This window comes from Dendrobates tinctorius, unplaced genomic scaffold, assembly GCF_039654945.1.
Source record: "Dendrobates tinctorius isolate UK_male_01 unplaced genomic scaffold, ASM3965494v1 ptg000032l, whole genome shotgun sequence".
Taxonomy (NCBI): domain Eukaryota; kingdom Metazoa; phylum Chordata; class Amphibia; order Anura; family Dendrobatidae; genus Dendrobates; species Dendrobates tinctorius.
In genome coordinates, this window is record NW_027361700.1 from 41532499 (window position 1) to 41552207 (window position 19709).

The following is a 19709-nucleotide window of genomic DNA, read 5'->3' on the forward strand; positions in this document are numbered from 1 at the left end:
GATTCCCCACATCATAGTTACGTTCAGATGAGGAGAACTTTCGGGAAAAGAAAGCACAGGGATTCATTTTAGATGTTACAGGATCCTTTTGGGACAAAACAGCTCCTGCACCAATCTCAGAAGCGTCCAGCTCTACCTGGAACGGGAGTGTGACATCAGGTTGCCGCAAAACCGGGGCAGAAGTGAATCTTCGCTTCAGCTCCTGAAAGGAAGAAACAGCCTCCGGAGACCAATTCAACACATCAGCACCCTTCTTAGTCAGATCAGTCAATGGCTTGGCAATACTAGAAAATTTTGCCTTAAATTTCCGATAAAAATTAGCAAAACCCAAAAACTTCTGGAGGGCCTTCAAAGAAGTGGGCTGAACCCAATCATAAATGGCCTGTACCTTGGCCGGGTCCATTTCAATAGTTGACGGAGACAAAATAAATCCCAAAAATGAAATCCTCTGTACCCCAAAAAGGCATTTCGATCCTTTGACATACAGGGAATTCTCCTTCAAGATCCGGAACACAGTCCGAACATGTTCCACATGAGAATCCCAATCCTTGGAGAAGATCAAAATATCATCCAGATAGATAATCAAAAATTTATCCACAAAGTCTCGGAAAATGTCGTTCATGAAGCACTGGAAGACAGAAGGGGCATTAGTGAGCCCAAAAGGCATCACCAGGTACTCAAAATGTCCCTCCGGAGTATTAAACGCCGTCTTCCATTCATCCCCATGCTTAATGCGGATAAGATTATACGCCCCCCTGAGGTCAAGCTTGGTAAACCAGCAAGCATCTTTAACTCTGGAGAATAGATCCGAAATCAGGGGTAACGGATACTGATATTTAAAAAATAGTAATTTTGTTGAGGGCACGATAATCAATACAAGGCCTTAATGAACCATCCTTTTTGGCCACGAAAAAAACCCCAGCACCTAAGGGTGAAGAGGATGGTCTAATATGACCCTTCTCCAACGCCTCCTTAATATAGGATCGCATAGCCTCGTGCTCGGGTACAGATAAATTGAAGAGCCGACCCTTGGGAAATTTACACCCCGGGCTCAGTTCAATTGCACAGTCATAACTCCTATGAGGAGGCAAAGACGCAGACTCATTCTCACTAAATACATCATAAAAGTCCGCCAAATAGTCAGGAACATCATGCGACTGAGGAGAGGTGGAAAAAACCAGAGCCTCACTAAGGGCACACCGACAACCCCAACTCACCACAGACACAGATTTCCAATCCAAAACTGGATTATGAATTTGCAACCAGGGAAACCCCAGAGCAATGGTATCATGCAAATTATGTAACACCTAAAATCTGCAATTTTCTTGATGGTCTGGGGCGACCCGCATTACCACCTGGGTCCAAAACTGAGGTTTATTTTTCGCCAAAGGAGTAGCATCAATCCCCCTCAAAGGGATAGGCGTCCGCAGAGGTGTCATAGGAAATCCACAACGTTTAGCAAAATCCAAGTCCATTAGGTTCAGGGCTGCTCCCGAATCCACAAAAGCCTTGGCGGAAAATGTGGACAGGGAGCAGATCAGAGTAATTGCCAGAAGAAACTTAGGTTGAACACCACCCACAGAAAACGTGTGTGCAAAACGTTTCTCTTGTTTAGGACAGACAGAAATAATATGCGAGGCATCTCCACAAAAAAAAACACAGCTTATTACGCCTTCTGAACTCCTGACGTTGCTCCCTGGACAAAACTCTATCACATTACATAGGTTCAGACACTTGTTCAACAGGTGGCAACACCTCTCGTGCAGTCCTGCGTTCATGTAAACGCCGATCAACCTGAATGGCTAATGACATAGAATCGTCAAGACCAGAGGGAACAGGAAATCCCACCATAGTATCTTTTACAGCTTCTGACAAACCCTTCTGAAAGAGAGCTGCCAAGGCATTATCATTCCAGGTAGTAAGGACCGCCCACTTTTGGAATTTTTGACAGTACATTTCTGCAGAATCTCGACCATGGCTCAATGCCAGCAGGGTCTTTTCAGCCTGATCAATAGCATTAGGTTCATCATACAACAACCCCAAGGCTTGAAAAAATGCGTTCACATTAGTCAGAATAGGATCATCTGGTTTCAAAGAAAACGCCCAATCCTGGGGATCACCACGCAGCAAAGAAATGACAATTTTAATCTGCTGCGCGGAGCTCCCTGATGAGTTAGGCTTCAAGGCAAAAAATAATTTACAATTATTTTTGAAATTCAAAAATTTAGACCGATCCCCAAAAAACACATCAGGAGTAGGGATCTTTGGTTCAGCAGCATGTGAATGAGCAAGGTAGGCGGAAATTCCCCGCACTTCCGCAGTGAGCTGCTCCACACGATCAGCCAATTGCTTTATCTCCTTTGAGAGAAAAAAATAAAATTCCCCCTACGGCCTCAGAGATATAAAGGAAAAAATATACACACTTTTTTTTTTTTTTTTACAATTCTTTCCTGCTATTGAGTACCCTAGGATCTGCGGTATGGCTGGTGATTCTGTTATGAATGAGTCACTGTAGGAGGCAAAAACAGAAATACTAGCTAAGTCCAGAAAACCAGAGAAGTTGGCAGCTATCGGATTGCAGACCCCTGAACCTATCAACAACAACTAGCAGTAGCCGTGGGGGGTTCCTACGGTGCCCTAGACCCCTCGATCACAGCCGGAGAACTACATAGCCTAAAGACAGAAAGGGAAATCTAAACTGCCCCAGAGCAGACCCCAAAGTAATAGGCAGCCCCAAACATATAATGATGGTGAAGCAAGATGAAAAAACACTAACACAGATAGAAAGATAGGCTGAGCAAATGATGGAGCCCAAGCTAACTAAATAGGACAGGATAGAAAAGCTGCTGTCTGCAATCCACCAAAACCCTATCAAAACAAGAGCCAACAGACTGATAGGAAAAAGGCCCTGAAGATGCTAGGCTTCAAAAAGACTATATCAGTACTCAGGTATTTTCTGAAGACAGAGCAAAAAGACAAAAAGGAATTCAGCTCACCCCCAGCAGGGAATGGCCGAAATCCAGAAAAACAAGGCAAAATAAAACCAAAACACAAATGCAAAAGGCAGAGCAGAAAACTTAGCTTTTGAGGAGCAGGAATCAGACTGGTCTCCTAGAATCCCTCAGAGAAATCACCAGTCAGGCAGAAGGGCGTCGGCTGCCTTATATCCAGTCAGCAATTCCAGTCACCCAGTCATCATCTATCTGCTCAGATGCTTGGTAATCAGCCTCACTACCTTCTTTCACCAGAAGAGGGAGTTCCTCAGACCTCAATGGTGAAGGGGAAAATGAACTCACAACAGTTTTCCATGCTGGCATGGCCACAGATTCCAGTTAAAAACCTTGCAGTAAAGGGTTTGGATGCGTCAGGGTCAGAGTCAGTGTTAGGTTGGTCTAGCAAGTGTGCAGAGCAGAAGGCTCTGCAGGGCTCCACCTGTGTGAGGCAACACAGGCAAGCAGAGCTGAAAGACCTGGCACCCACATCGCACACGGTGGTGCAGTCACCCATGGCAACTAACCTTGGAGGGGGACTCGTGTGTTTATTGACTGCAATCTGGAGGATATGGTTCCCGACTGCGATCCAGAGGATTTCATGTGCTGTGATTTGCAGTGAGTTGAGCATTAAAGAGACTTTTGTTTTGAATTTTGCTGGATCACTACCTTATCACTGCACAGCGTGGATACCGCTGCACTACACAATATAAGGACTGTCTGGCACAACTGTATAGATACTGGTATTAAAAAAATAAATACGGTAAATAAAAATAAGTTGTTAAGGAGCTATTTTAAAGTGCACAAGTGCATAGAGTTAGCCTAATGTGCTGGTGCCTAAGTACCCAGACAGAATGTAGTCACTGAAATATGTCAATGGACCTGGGTAGTGTCAGAAAAGATATAGATATATCATTATAGATACAGTGCCTTGCGAAAGTATTCAGCCCCCTGGAACTTTTCAACCTCTTCCCACATATCATGCTTCAAACATAAAGATACCAAATGTAAATTTTTGGTGAAGAATCAACAAGTGGAACACAATTGTGAAGTTGAACGAAATTTATTGGTTATTTTAAATTTTTGTGGAAATTCAAAAACTGAAAAGTGGGGAGTGCAATATTATTCAGCCACTTTACTTTCAGTGCAGCAAACTCACTCCAGAAGTTCATTGTGGATCTCTGAATGATCCATTGTTGTCATAAATGACTAATAATGATAAATATAATCCTCCTGTGTGTAATCAAGTCTCCATATAAATACACCTGCTCTGTGATACTTAACAAAGAATAATTTAATATTATTGCTAATGTTACATTTTAAATTTCATAAAGGCCATCACCATATTTATCCAACAAGTAATGTTTTGGTTCGTTATTTAGATTAAGTTATAGAAGTTATTACATAATGCCATGTGAAAATAACAAAGAATATATTCATAAAAAATACCTTTTAATGAATGTATTAAAAATATTAATCTCAATTTAGCCTAAATAGGCAAGGGCGATAAAACATAAAATATAAAGAAATGTGCCAAGATGGAGTGCCAACTAAATATGGCTTAGATATATGATAGATTCAGTTGGAATGCACTGACAAAGCGGCCCGTTGCTCCTCGAAACGTGCGTCTGGGGTGTTACTGCCAGGCTTCCCTTCTCCCCCCACTCTTCCCTGGTAAGCCTCCTTGTTTTTTGTTGGGACACAATTAGAGTTGAGCGACTTTGGTCGGATCGGGTTTCATGAAACAAAATTTGAGTCGGATGAAACTGGTTCGACTAGGGCAAAAAAAGTCGGAGCTTCGTCCGAAACCCGACCCCAATGCAAGTCAATGGGAAATAAAAGTCGGCAATGAGCGGATGACATTCATCCACTCAATGCCGACTTTTATTCCCCATTGACTTGCATTGGGGTCGGGTTTCAGACGAAACTCCGACTTTTTTTTGCCCTAGTCGGACTAGTTTCATCCGACTCAAATTTTGTTTCATGAAACCCGATCCGACCAAAGTCGCTCAACGCTAGACACAAAATTGTCATATATATGATTCCACAACGTACGTAGTGATAATGTTCCCTAACATTACTTTGTAGTTCCTGAGCCCCTTATACAGCCATTGGGCTTAATAAGACTCTGCATACATGGGGTTTGCTTCTCGGGACATGGTCATATATTGGGGTTGCTTTCTGGGAGGTGTTCCATCTTTGTGGGAGGAGTTGGTGATGTTTGGGTGCATGTCATCTGCATTTTTTGACTGGCACTTTACTATTATTATGATCACATGCATTTTGTAGGATTTTGAATAAAGATTTTGATTTTTTTATATTATTATTATTATTATTATTTATTTATATAGCACCATTATTTCCATGATGCTGTACATGAGATGCATTCTATAGCATGCTCTGGTTTTTTCTCCTGTATTTTTAAGCCAGTACATGTCCGAGCCTGTCAGAAGTTTGCTAGAGAGCATTTGGATTATCCAGAAGAGTATTGGGAGAATGTCATATGGTCTGATGAAACCAAAATAGAAGTGTTTGGTAGAAACAAAACTCATCATGTTTGCAGGAGGCAGAATGCTCAGTTGCATCCAAAGAACACCATACCTACTGTCAAGCATGGGAGTGGCAACATCCATGATCCGTGTACATGAAAGAATGAATGTATCATGTATCATGAGATTTTGAGTGCAAACCTCCTTCAATCAGCTAGGACATTGATAATGATCCCAAGCACACCACCAGGGCAACAAAGGAGTGGCTTCGTAAGAAGCATATGAAGGTCCTGGAGTGGCCTAGCCAGTCTCCGGATATCAACCCCGTAGAAAATATTTGGAGGGATTTGAAAGTCTGTGTTGCCCAGCGACAGGCCCAAAACATCACTGCTCTAGAGGAGATCTGCATGGAAGAATGGGCCAACATACCACCAACAGTGTGTGCCAACCTTGTGAAGACTTACAGAAAACTTTTTTTTTAAACTCTTTATTGAAAGATTCCACAAAATAACATTACAAACATGTGACATTGCAGTGTAAAAAAAAGAGTAATCCATCTAATCATCATCCGCAATATCAGTTATTAAAGCATACTTTCAATAATAAAGTAGACAAACAACACAAATTAAATAGATCATTTAGCATAATATTACAGAAAACGTTTGACCTCTGTCATTGCCAACAAAGGATATATAGCAAGATATTGAGATGAACTTTTGTTAATGACCAAATACTTATTTTCCACCATAATTTGCAAAATAAATCTTGCCAAATCAGACAAGGTGATTTTCTGGATTTGTTTTCTCATTTTGACTCTCATAGTTGTGGTCTACCTATGATGTCAATTACAGGCCTCTCATCTTTTTAAGAGGGAGAATTTGCACAATTGGTGGCTGACTAAATACTTTTTTCCCCACTGTAGTCTGATCTGGGGTAAAACTTGCCATACACGTTATGACGGATTGCACAGGGGAAGGGGGTGTCGACTTTGCTCACCTCAGAGGAGGGGAGAGAAGGACCCAGCAGGGATCGGCTCTCTGGTGCCACCACTTGGCCCAGATCAGTCAGAGAACTGCACCGAGGGCAAATAGTCGCCGGAAAGGCTTCCCTTATAGGTACGAGTTATTGAGGCGCTCCTAATGAGGGGGGATATATATATAAACCTCACGGTCATCACTGTCAGGGCTCCTCACTAACACAGTACTGTGTGCTGCCACCAGTTCCTCGTTCGACATAAGCCTCGTCCGACAACAGGCTTATATCAGGTCAGAAACCAACCCAGGTAGCGTATAATATAGCCAATCGAGCTTGCGGACGTGAGGATTCGTGAATGGAGATAAAAGAGCAGCCCAAGAATAACTTTATATTTAATCGCCGAAAAGGCGCACTAGAGATATACAGGTATCTAATATATAAAGCTCAATGTGTGTGTATGTTTGTATGTATGTGTGTATGTCCGGGATTGGCATCTGCACCGTTGCAGCTACAGCCACAAAGTTTTGCACAGTCACACGTCTGGACCCCGAGAGCGTCATAGGCTGTGTTGTGAGGCGAAATTTTAACCCCGCGTGTTCCAATTCACCAAACAATTTTGCCCCTATCTACATAATGGGAAAAAAGTGTATGTATGTATTGGTATCTGCACCGTCGCAGCTACAGCCACAAAATTTTGCACAGTCACACATCTGGACCCCGAGAGCATCATAGGCTATGTTCTGAGGCGAAATTTTAACCCCGCACGTTCCAATTCACCAAACAATTTTGCCCCTATCTACATAATGGGAAAAAAGTGTATGTATGTATTGGCATCTGCACCGTCGTATCTACAGCCACAAAATTTTGCACAGTCACACATCTGGACCCGGAGAGCGTCATAGGCTATGTTGTGAGGCAAAATTTTAACCCTGCGCGTTCCAATTCACCAAACAATTTTGCCCCTAAGTACATAATGGGGAAAAAGTGTATGTATGTATGTGTGTATGTCCGGGATTGGCATCTGCACCGTTGCAGCTACAGCCACAAAATTTTGCACAGTCACATGTCTGGACCCCAAGAGCGTCATAGGCTATGTTGTGAGGTGATATTTTAACCCCGTGCGTTCCAATTCACCAAACAATTTTGCCCCTAGGTACATAATGGGAAAAAGTGTATGTATGTATGTGTGTATGTCCGGGATTGGCATCTGAACCGTCATAGATACAGCCACAAAATTTTGCACAGTCACATGTCTGGACCCCAAGAATGTCATAGGCTATGTTGTGAGGCAAAATTTTAGCCCCGCGCGCTCCAATTCACCAAACAATTTTGCCCCTATCTACATAATGGGGAAAGAGTGAAAGGAAAAGTGTTGGAGGCAAATTGACAGCTGCCTGATGTGAACAAGGGGGACTTAAAGAATGAGAGCGATGGCACCAAAGAGTATATACCGTACAGTTGCTAAGGTGGGGCCCTGACATGGGATACTCACCACACACATGGATATGAACACACACACAAAATGCACCACACACTACCACGTGCTTCAACAAATATACCACCCACAGCACACATTTCACCACACATACACCAACCTCGCCACATAAAAGTCGAAACACAAAAGTCGCCACTCAAAACTCGCCACGCTGTCCCAGAGCTGTTTAAAAGATGAAAAATGAGCTGTGATTGGTTGCTATCAGCAACAGTTTTCTTTGTAGACAGTTGTGGTAACTGAGGCCTATTATTCTTATCATTTCTATGGTGTTATCTTCCTTCTGTAAGGCTGGAAATAACACAATTTATTACCGTGCCAACACAGACCACCCTCTGACACAGACTGCAGGGGGAGCCCAGTATCACACAGGATTGGATTAGATACATGGCTCAGCAGTCAGTATCACACAGGAGAGGATTAGATACACAGCTCAGCAGTCAGTATCACACAGGATAGGATTAGATACACGGCTCAGCAGTCAGTGTCACACAGGAGAGGATTAGACACATGGCTCAGCAGTCAGTATCACACAGGATAGGATTAGATACACAGCTCAGCAGTCAGTATCACACAGGAGAGGAATAGATACACAGCTCAGCAGTCAGTATCACACAGGATAGGATTAGATACACAGCTCAGCAGTCAGTATCACACAGGATAGGATTAGATACACAGCTCAGCACACAGTATCAGACAGAATAGTATTAGATACATGGCTCAGCAGACAGTATCACACAGAATAGGATTAGATACACGGCTCAGCAGTCAGTGTCACACAGGATAGGATTAGATACACGGCTTAGCAGTCAGTATCACACAGGAGAACAGGAGAAGTCCCAGAAGACTGGAGAAGAGCAAATGTTGTTCCTATCTTCAAAAAGGGGAAGAAGGTGGACCCAGGCAACTATAAGCCGGTGAGTCTGACTTCTATACCAGGAAAGATGTTTGAACAGATTATTAAACAACATGTATGTCAGTACCTGGATAAGAGTCAGCATGGGTCATGAGTCAGCATGGGTTTGTAACTAATAAGTCATGTCAGACTAACTTAATTTCCTTCTATGATGGAATCACTGATTGGGTGGATCAAGGAAATGCTGTAGATATAGTATATCTTGACTTCAGCAAAGCATTTGACAAAGTATCTCATACAATCCTTATTGAAAAAATGACTAAGTATGGAATGGACAAGGCAACTGTTAGGTGGATTCATAACTGGCTTAGTGATCGGACCCAAAGAGTGGTCGTAAATGGCTTCACATCCAGTTGGAAGAATGTCTCAAGTGGGGTAAACTGATTAAATTTGCTGATGACACAAAGCTAGGAGGGATAGCTAATACTAGAGAAGAGAGAGAGAGGATTCAAAAAGATATAAATAAACTGGAGAAGTGGGCAGCAACTAACAGAATGGTTTTTAACAGGGAAAAATGCAAAGTACTACATCTGGGCAATAAAAATGAAAAAAGCATATACAGAATGGGAGGAATAGGGCTAACAGCACATGTGAAAAAGACTTGGGTATACTAATAGATCACAGACTGAATATGAGTCAACAGTGTGATGCAGCAGCAAAAAAGGCAAATGCAATTCTAGGATGTATTAACAGAAGCATACAGTCTAGATCACGTGAAGTCATTATTTCCCTCTACTCCTCTTTGGTCAGACCTCATCTGGAATATTGTGTCCAGTTTTGGACACCACATTTTAAAAAAGACATCAACAAACTGGAGCAAGTTCAGAAAAGAGCGACCAGAATGGTGACCGGTCTGCAAACCCTGTCTTATGAGGAAAGGTTGCAGGATTTGGGAATGTTTAGTTTGAAAAAGAGAAGACTGAGAGGATACTTAATAGCTGTCTACAAATATCTAAAGGGCTGTCACATTGTAGAAGGATCAACTTTATTCTCATTTGCACAAGGAAAGACTAGAAGCAATGGGATGAAACTGAATGGGAGGAGACACAGATTAGATATTAGAAAAAAACTTTTTGACAGTTAGAGTGATCAATGAGTGGAACAAGCTGCCACGAGAAGTGGTGAGTAGAGTTGAGCGAAACGGGTCGAAAAAATTCAAAAGTCGCCGACTTTTGGCAAAGTCGGGTTTCATGAAACGAAACCCGACCCTAGGATGAGGTCGGCCACGAGGTCGGCGACTTACGCGCCAAAGTCGCGTTTCAAAAGTTTGTTTTGCGCTCTTTTTCAGCCAATCAGGATCCACGGACACTGTGGGCAACGTGATGACATAGGCACGGGTCACCACCATCTTTCAGAAGGGCATGCAAGTGATTGGCTTGCTTTGGTGGGCGTCACAGGGGGTATAAAAGGGCGTGCACGCCGACCGCCATCTTACTTCTGCCGATCTTAGTATAGGGAGAGGTTGCTGCTGATTCTGTAGGGAGAGCGTTAGGCAGGGAAGAAGACAAAAAAACTGCTTCTGCTGCTAGCGATTTGGCCTGCACAACACACAAGTCACTGTGTGTGCAGTGCAAGGGGAGGCTATATTGTGGTGTATCAGTGGTGTTGGTTGTTGGGCTGCCTTTTAAGGCTTCCTGACACGCTGGCATTGCTGTTTACCCACTGCTCCGCAAACTGCTTTTTTAAAAGCAATCCAATCTCCCTTATCCTCTCGTCACTTTGGTCACAGGCAGCTGTGCCATCGAGTGTGTCACATAGCGCTCAGATATCAGTGGGCCGCACACAATCCACAAGTGTCCAGTGTCCAAAAGTGTACGCAGAGATTCAAAATCTCCATTATCCTCTCGTCACTTTGGTCACAGGCAGCTGTGCCATCGAGCGTGTCACATAGCGCTCAGATATCAGTGGGCCGCACACAATCCACAAGTGTCCAGTGTCCAAAAGTGTACGCAGAGATTCAAAATCTCCATTATCCTCTCGTCACTTTGGTCACAGGCAGCTGTGCCATCGAGCGTGTCACATAGCGCTCAGATATCAGTGGGCTGCACACAATCCACAAGTGTCCAGTGTCCAAAAGTGTACGCAGAGATTCAAAATCTCCATTATCCTCTCGTCACTTTGGTCACAGGCAGCTGTGCCATCGAGCGTGTCACATAGCGCTCAGATATCAGTGGGCCGCACACAATCCACAAGTGTCCACTGTCCACAAGTGTACGCAGAGATTCAAAATCTCCATTATCCTCTCGTCACTTTGGTCACAGGCAGCTGTGCCATCGAGCGTGTCACATAGCGCTCAGATATCAGTGGGCCGCACACAATCCACAAGTGTCCAGTGTCCACAAGTGTGTGCAGAGATTCAAAATCTCCATTATCCTCTCGTCACTTTGGTCACAGGCAGCTGTGCCATCGAGTGCGTCACATAGCGCTCAGATATCAGTGGGCCACACACAATCCACAAGTGTCCAGTGTCCAAAAGTGTACGCAGAGATTCAAAATCTCCATTATCCTCTCGTCACTTTGGTCACAGGCAGCTGTGCCATCGAGCGTGTCACATAGCGCTCAGATATCAGTGGGCCGCACACAATCCACAAGTGTCCAGTGTCCACAAGTGTACGCAGAGATTCAAAATCTCCATTATCCTCTCGTCACTTTGGTCACAGGCAGCTGTGCCATCGAGCGTGTCACATAGCGCTCAGATATCAGTGGGCCGCACACAATCCACAAGTGTCCAGTGTCCAAAAGTGTACGCAGAGATTCAAAATCTCCATTATCCTCTCGTCACTTTGGTCACAGGCAGCTGTGCCATCGAGCGTGTCACATAGCGCTCAGATATCAGTGGGCCGCACACAATCCACAAGTGTCCAGTGTCCAAAAGTGTACGCAGAGATTCAACATCTCCATTATCCTCTCGTCACTTTGGTCACAGGCAGCTGTGCCATCGAGCGTGTCACATAGCGCTCAGATATCAGTGGGCCGCACACAATCCACAAGTGTCCACTGTCCACAAGTGTACGCAGAGATTCAAAATCTCCATTATCCTCTCGTCACTTTGGTCACAGGCAGCTGTGCCATCGAGCGTGTCACATAGCGCTCAGATATCAGTGGGCCGCACACAATCCACAAGTGTCCACTGTCCACAAGTGTGTGCAGAAATTCTAAAACTCCCCTGTCCTATAGACACCTTGTACCTTGTTTTACATTACTATATAGTTTGTTGGATTTTGTCTACATTTCTACCAAAAATGAGGAAGGCTGGTGGAAGAGGCCGTGGAATTGGGCGGGGGTTGGCAGCTGGTAATGATGGTGTTGGTGGTGGATCTGATGGTAGTGGCAAGAGCAAAATAGGACCGAATGCAGGAGGTGCTGACCCTGCGTCATCGTCTGGCTACATAAGGACTCGAACGCTTAGTTTTCTAGGAGTTGGCAAACCGCTTTTAAAGGCAGAGCATCAGGAAAAAGTTTTGTCTTACATTGCTGACTCAGCCTCCAGCTCTATCGCCTCCTCTTCTTCAGTTGTAAAAAGTAAAAGCACTGAGTCGTCATTGGAGGCTCATGTTCATGAACCACACCTTTCCTTGTGTCCTTCACCCCAACCAAGATTGAAGGATGACGCAGGCCATACTACTGATTACTCCATGGAGCTGTTTTCACATACCATGCCTGGATTATCAAGTCAAATGGTGAATTACCCAGGCCAAGATGAATCTGACATGGAGTGCACTGATGCACAGCCGCTGATGGATGATTCTGCTGGTACATTCACTCAGAGCACTACATTGTCCTCGCAGTGTACAGAGCCAGATTTTGACCCTGATGAGACTCAGGTGCCCCTTCCCGCACACTATACCACCATACACGGTGACACAGAGAAAGGTGCACATGACATAGAAGAGGAGGTGATGGATGACCCAGTTGTTGACCCAGATTGGCATCCATTGGGGGAAGAGGGTGCTGCTTCCAATAGCTCAGATGAGGAGCATCCACAGCAGACATCGACATCGCAACAGCTGTTATCTGGCAGGCCCGGAGCACTCCAAAGACAGGTTCCAAACATCAAAAGAGTTGCTGGACAGCTTGTCCAGAGGGTCAAAAGATCACAGCGTGCTAGGCCGCAAAATGTCTGCCAAAGTAGGAAGAGTGCAGTGTGGCAGTTTTTTGAACAAAATCCTCATGATCAGGCCAAGGTTATCTGTAAGAAGTGCGCAAAGACCTTTAGCCGAGGGAAAAATCTGAAAAATTTGAATACCAGTTGCATGCTTAGACATTTAACCAGCATGCACTTGCAAGCGTGGACACAACACCAAACCTCAAGTGCCACATGTGCAACTGATCACAACGAAGGTAGTCAGCAACGCTACATTGTTTCCCCCACTGTAAGCCCACCGGTTAGCACAGCAGCAAATGTTGAGGTGTCGTTGCAAGGCCACAGCAGTCAGGGAATCCCACTGTTATATCAACAAAAGACTGATTCTAGGCCATCAGAAAGAACAACAACTCCATCACCATCATCAACCCTCTCTCAGTCCGCCCTGTCCACCGCTACTTCCACCATATGCAGCTCTCAAGTCCAGCTCACCCTCCCAGACACTATGAGTAGGTCAAGAAAGTACTCAGTCTCTCATCCGCGTACACTGGGTTTGAACGCCCACATTGCCAAACTAATCTCGTTTGAGATGATGCCCTTTCGGTTGGTGGAAAGCACAGCTTTCCGCGAACTCATGGCCTATGCAGTACCACGCTATGACCTACCCAGTCGCCACTTCTTCTCTCGCAAAGCCATCCCAGCCCTCCACCATCATGTGAAAGACCGCATTGTCCATGCACTCAAGCAGTCAGTGAGCGGAAAGGTGCACCTCACAACTGATGCATGGTCCAGTCGGCATGGCCAGGGCCGTTACGTGTCCATCACTGCGCACTGGGTTAATGTGGTGGATGCAGGGTCCACAGGGGACAGCGGTGGTGGGACAGTGCTGCCTAGCCCACGGTATAGGAAACAGTTGGCTGTAGGCGTTCGACCCTCCTCCTCCTCCTCCTCCTCCAGAAGCGACAGCTCGTCCACAGAGCGCAGTCGTACGAGCACTCCATCTGCAGCTGCTACTGTTGCACACGATGTGTCCCCCTATCGAGCAGCTAGTGGAAAGCGTCAGCAGGCTGTGTTGCAGATGATGTGTTTGGGCGACAGACACACCGCCGAGGTGCTGGCCGAGTACTTGAAGCGACAAACTGAGTCATGGCTGGGCAGTGTACATCTTGAGGCAGGCAAGGTAGTTAGTGATAACGGCCGTAATTTTGTGGCAGCCATAGCCCTTTCAAAACTCAGCCACATACCTTGCTTGGCTCACACCTTGAACCTGGTGGTGCAGTGCTTCCTCAAAAATTATCCGGAGTTAACAGCCCTGCTCCAGAAGGTGCGAAGACTGTGCGCGCACATCCGCCGGTCGCCTGTACACTCCGTTCGTATGCAGAAGCTGCAGCGATTGCTCCACCTTCCCAACCACCGCCTCATTATCGACATTGCAACAAGGTGGAACTCCACCCTGCACATGGTGGAGCGGCTGTGCGAGCAGAGGCAGGCCATAATGCATTTGTGGGAGGATACACGGCCAGGCACTTTGAGAGCAGACATGGAGTTGACAGGCGTGCAGTGGTCGAAGCTGAAAGACCTTTGTAAAGTCCTTCAGTGTTTTGAGGAATGCACATGGCTGGTAAGCGCAGACGACGCCATCCTAAGCATGAGCATCCCACTTATGCGTCTGCTCATGCAAACTTTGACGCACCTTAAGGAGCAGGCGTCTGCAGCCAATGTTGATGAGGAGGAAGAGGAGGAGGGAATCCTTGATGACATTCAGCCATTGTCTGCTCAGGGACCGCTCCTGGACGAGGTGGAGGAAGAAGAGGAGGAGGAGGAGGAGGAGGATGATGGGGATGATTACTTAGGGGAGGAGGATGCATCTCGTGGGGCAAGTGAAAATGTTGGCGTGGCAAGGTCTGGTACAGGGTTTGTGCGTGACTGGAGGGATGTGGATTTGTCAGAAAGTGCTCCTCCACCCAGCACTCGCAGTGCATCATTGACACCGGGAACATTGGCCCACATGTCAGATTATGCCTTGCGGATCCTAAAAAGGGACCCCCGCATTGCCAAAATGATGAACGATGACGACTACTGGTTGGCCAGCATCCTGGATCCACGCTATAAAGGCAAATTACAAAACATCATGCCACAGGAGAACATTGACCTAATATTGGCTAATAAACAAGCAACTCTGGTAAATCGGTTGCTTGAGGCATTCCCAGCACACAGCAGCGGTGATGGTTCTCACACGAGCCGTACGGGCCGGGGGCAGCTTGGCAGAGGTGTTCGTGGTGCACACAGCAGAAGTGGCGTTGGAGACAGGGGTTTCATGACAATGTTGTGGACTGATTTTTCAAATACCGCTCACACAACTGGTAATACTGCATCGATGGAAAGTGACAGGAGACAGCAGTTGTCAACTATGGTTACAAACTACTTTTCCTCCCATATCGATGTTCTCCCACACAGGTCATTCCCCTTTGACTATTGGGCCGCTAAACTGGACACCTGGCCTGAATTGGCACAATATGCCTTACAGGAGCTCGCTTGCCCAGCTGCAAGTGTGCTATCGGAAAGAGTCTTCAGTGCAGCTGGATCAATCCTGACAGAAAAAAGGACCCGTCTGTCAACCCAAAATGTGGATGATCTAACCTTCATTAAAATGAACCACGCATGGGTTTCCAAGGATTTTGTCCCACCTTCCCCTGATGACACATAGGGTGACAGAAAAATGGCTTGCTTTGGTCCACCTCTTCCTGGTACTTCACCTATTTCGCCTTTTGCATCAGTTGAATGTCCAACATCAACATATGCCACTTTCTAAAACTCCCTAACTGTGCTGCCTCCCCCCCATGGCTGGGGTCACCACCTAGCGCACGACACCGTGCGAGTGCCGTTGCCCTGGACAGGTGGGTAGGCCGACTCTTGGGCGCGGGCACTGGCACAGGGTCCCTCATAGTGCAATCAAGTGTCTCTGACGGTGGTGGTGCACACCCGCCGTCAGACACACCGCTGTACTATGAGGGGCCCAGTGCCAGTACCGCCGCCCACGAGTGGGCCCCCCTTGCTTGGCCAGGGCCCCAGCATTTGCAATCTTTACCTCTCCCTGCTCCTCCGCTGTGTAATCTGGGCCGTCAAATCCATACTGTGCCTGACACCGTCTGAGCCTGCCTCCTGAGACATATATTTTGAATGTGTACGCTATCCATACATGTTATCCAGGGATACGGTACCCTTTCTAACCTTTGTGCAATGACGTGCAATCCATACTGGGCCTAACACCGTCTGAGCCTGCCTCATGCTGTATAGACATATATTTTGAATGTGTACGCTATCCATACATGTTATCCGGGGATACAGTACCCCTTCTAACCTTTGTGCAATTACGTGCAATCCATACTGGGCCTAACACCGTCTGAGCCTGCCTCATGCTGTATAGACATATATTTTGAATGTGTACGCTATCCATACATGTTATCCAGGGATACGGTACCCTTTCTAACCTTTGTGCAATCACGTGCAATCCATACTGGGCCTAACACCGTCTGAGCCTGCCTCATGCTGTATAGACATATATTTTGAATGTGTACGCTATCCATACATGTTATCCGGGGATACGGTACCCCTTCTAACCTTTGTGCAATGACGTGCAATCCATACTGGGCCTAACACCGTCTGAGCCTGCCTCATGCTGTATAGACATATATTTTGAATGTGTACGCTATCCATACATGTTATCCGGGGATACGGTACCCCTTCTAACCTTTGTGCAATGACGTGCAATCCATACTGGGCCTAACACCGTCTGAGCCTGCCTCATGCTGTATAGACATATATTTTGAATGTGTACGCTATCCATACATGTTATCCGGGGATGCGGTACCCTTTCTAACCTTTGTGCAATGACGTGCAATCCATACTGGGCCTAACACCGTCTGAGCCTGCCTCATGCTGTATAGACATATATTTTGAATGTGTACGCTATCCATACATGTTATCCGGGGATACGGTACCCTTTCTAACCTTTGTGCAATCACGTGCAATCCATACTGGGCCTAACACCGTCTGAGCCTGCCTCATGCTGTATAGACATATATTTTGAATGTGTACGCTATCCATACATGTTATCCGGGGATACAGTACCCCTTCTAACCTTTGTGCAATGACGTGCAATCCATACTGGGCCTAATACCGTCTGAGCCTGCCTCATGCTGTATAGACATATATTTTGAATGTGTACGCTATCCATACATGTTATCCGGGGATACGGTACCCTTTCTAACCTTTGTGCAATCACGTGCAATCCATACTGGGCCTAACACCGTCTGAGCCTGCCTCATGCTGTATAGACATATATTTTGAATGTGTACGCTATCCATACATGTTATCCGGGGATACAGTACCCCTTCTAACCTTTGTGCAATGACGTGCAATCCATACTGGGCCTAATACCGTCTGAGCCTGCCTCATGCTGTATAGACATATATTTTGAATGTGTACGCTATCCATACATGTTATCCGGGGATACGGTACCCTTTCTAACCTTTGTGCAATCACGTGCAATCCATACTGGGCCTAACACCGTCTGAGCCTGCCTCATGCTGTATAGACATATATTTTGAATGTGTACGCTATCCATACATGTTATCCGGGGATACAGTACCCCTTCTAACCTTTGTGCAATGACGTGCAATCCATACTGGGCCTAATACCGTCTGAGCCTGCCTCATGCTGTATAGACATATATTTTGAATGTGTACGCTATCCATACATGTTATCCGGGGATACGGTACCCTTTCTAACCTTTGTGCAATCACGTGCAATCCATACTGGGCCTAACACCGTCTGAGCCTGCCTCATGCTGTATAGACATATATTTTGAATGTGTACGCTATCCATACATGTTATCCGGGGATACAGTACCCCTTCTAACCTTTGTGCAATGACGTGCAATCCATACTGGGCCTAATACCGTCTGAGCCTGCCTCATGCTGTATAGACATATATTTTGAATGTGTACGCTATCCATACATGTTATCCGGGGATACGGTACCCTTTCTAACCTTTGTGCAATGACGTGCAATCCATACTGGGCCTAACACCGTCTGAGCCTGCCTCATGCTGTATAGACATATATTTTGAATGTGTACGCTATCCATACATGTTATCCGGGGATACGGTACCCCTTCTAACCTTTGTGCAATGACGTGCAATCCATACTGGGCCTAACACCGTCTGAGCCTGCCTCATGCTGTATAGACATATATTTTGAATGTGTACGCTATCCATACATGTTATCCGGGGATACGGTACCCTTTCTAACCTTTGTGCAATCACGTGCAATCCATACTGGGCCTAACACCGTCTGAGCCTGCCTCATGCTGTATAGACATATATTTTGAATGTGTACGCTATCCATACATGTTATCCGGGGATACGGTACCCCTTCTAACCTTTGTGCAATGACGTGCAATCCATACTGGGCCTAACACCGTCTGAGCCTGCCTCATGCTGTATAGACATATATTTTGAATGTGTACGCTATCCATACATGTTATCCAGGGATACGGTACCCTTTCTAACCTTTGTGCAATCACGTGCTATCCATACTGGGCGTGAGAACGGCTGGCGAGCTGTTAAGCAAGCTACAGCACCTGTCCAGACAAGTACAGGGATTCCCTAGCGAGGAGACTTATTTGATTGTTTTCTATGTTGGGACAGCAATTTTTGGGGAGCACTATACTCTGGAGAATGATAGATGGGGCCCACCATACACTGGAACATTCCAAAGGTGGACATCAGACACTGGAGCAGCATTTACAGGGCCCATTATACACTAGAGCATTAGAAATGGGGCCCATTATGTTTGGAGCATTATTTGGGCCCATAAGACAGTGGAGCTTCATCCATGGGGACCAACATATACTGTAGCATTATGTGGAGCTCATCATATACTGTTTCAAACATTATATGGGACCAATGATTTTGTATGGAGAAATAGATGGGCCTCGTCATGAGATGTAAAAAGTGAGGTATTTTTCATTGTACTATACCGCTATTTCTCTGCCGTATCGGAGCATGATGAGTTGTGGTATGTGTTAAAGGGGCGCTCTTTCGCCCAGGGCACATGAAAACCTGAGCCAGCCCTCCCCACCACAGTTTGTAGCCAAATAACCCCCATTTTTCAGCGCGTAACTTGTATTATGAAGTTAATTAAGGTTGACAAGCTTAAGAAAGAAGAATTGATGCTTTTGGCATTCAAATGGGCACTGTAGGTGTGTTTCCTGTCCTCCTCTCACTGCCGACTTTTATTCCCCATTGACTTACATTGGGTTTCGTGTTTCGGGACGACCCCGACTTTTCCCTATAATCGGACGATCTTGCTCGACCCGACTTTTGGAAAAGTCGGGTTTCACGAAACGAAACGCGACCCTAAAAAACCAAAAGTCGCTCAACTCTAGTGGTGAGTTCTCCTTCAATGGAAGTCTTCAAACAGAGGCTGGACAGACATCTGACTGAGATGATTTAGCGAATCCTGCTTTGAGCAGGGGGTTGGACCAGATGGCCCAGGAGGTCCTTTCCAACTCTACGATTCTATGATTCTATGATTCTAGGATAGGATTAGATACACGGCTGAGCAGTCAGTAACACACATGATAGGATTAGGTACACGGCTCAGCAGTCAGTATCACACAGGATAGGGTTAGATACACGGCTCAGCAGACGGTATCACACAGGATAGGATTAGATACACTGCTCAGCAGTCAGTATCACA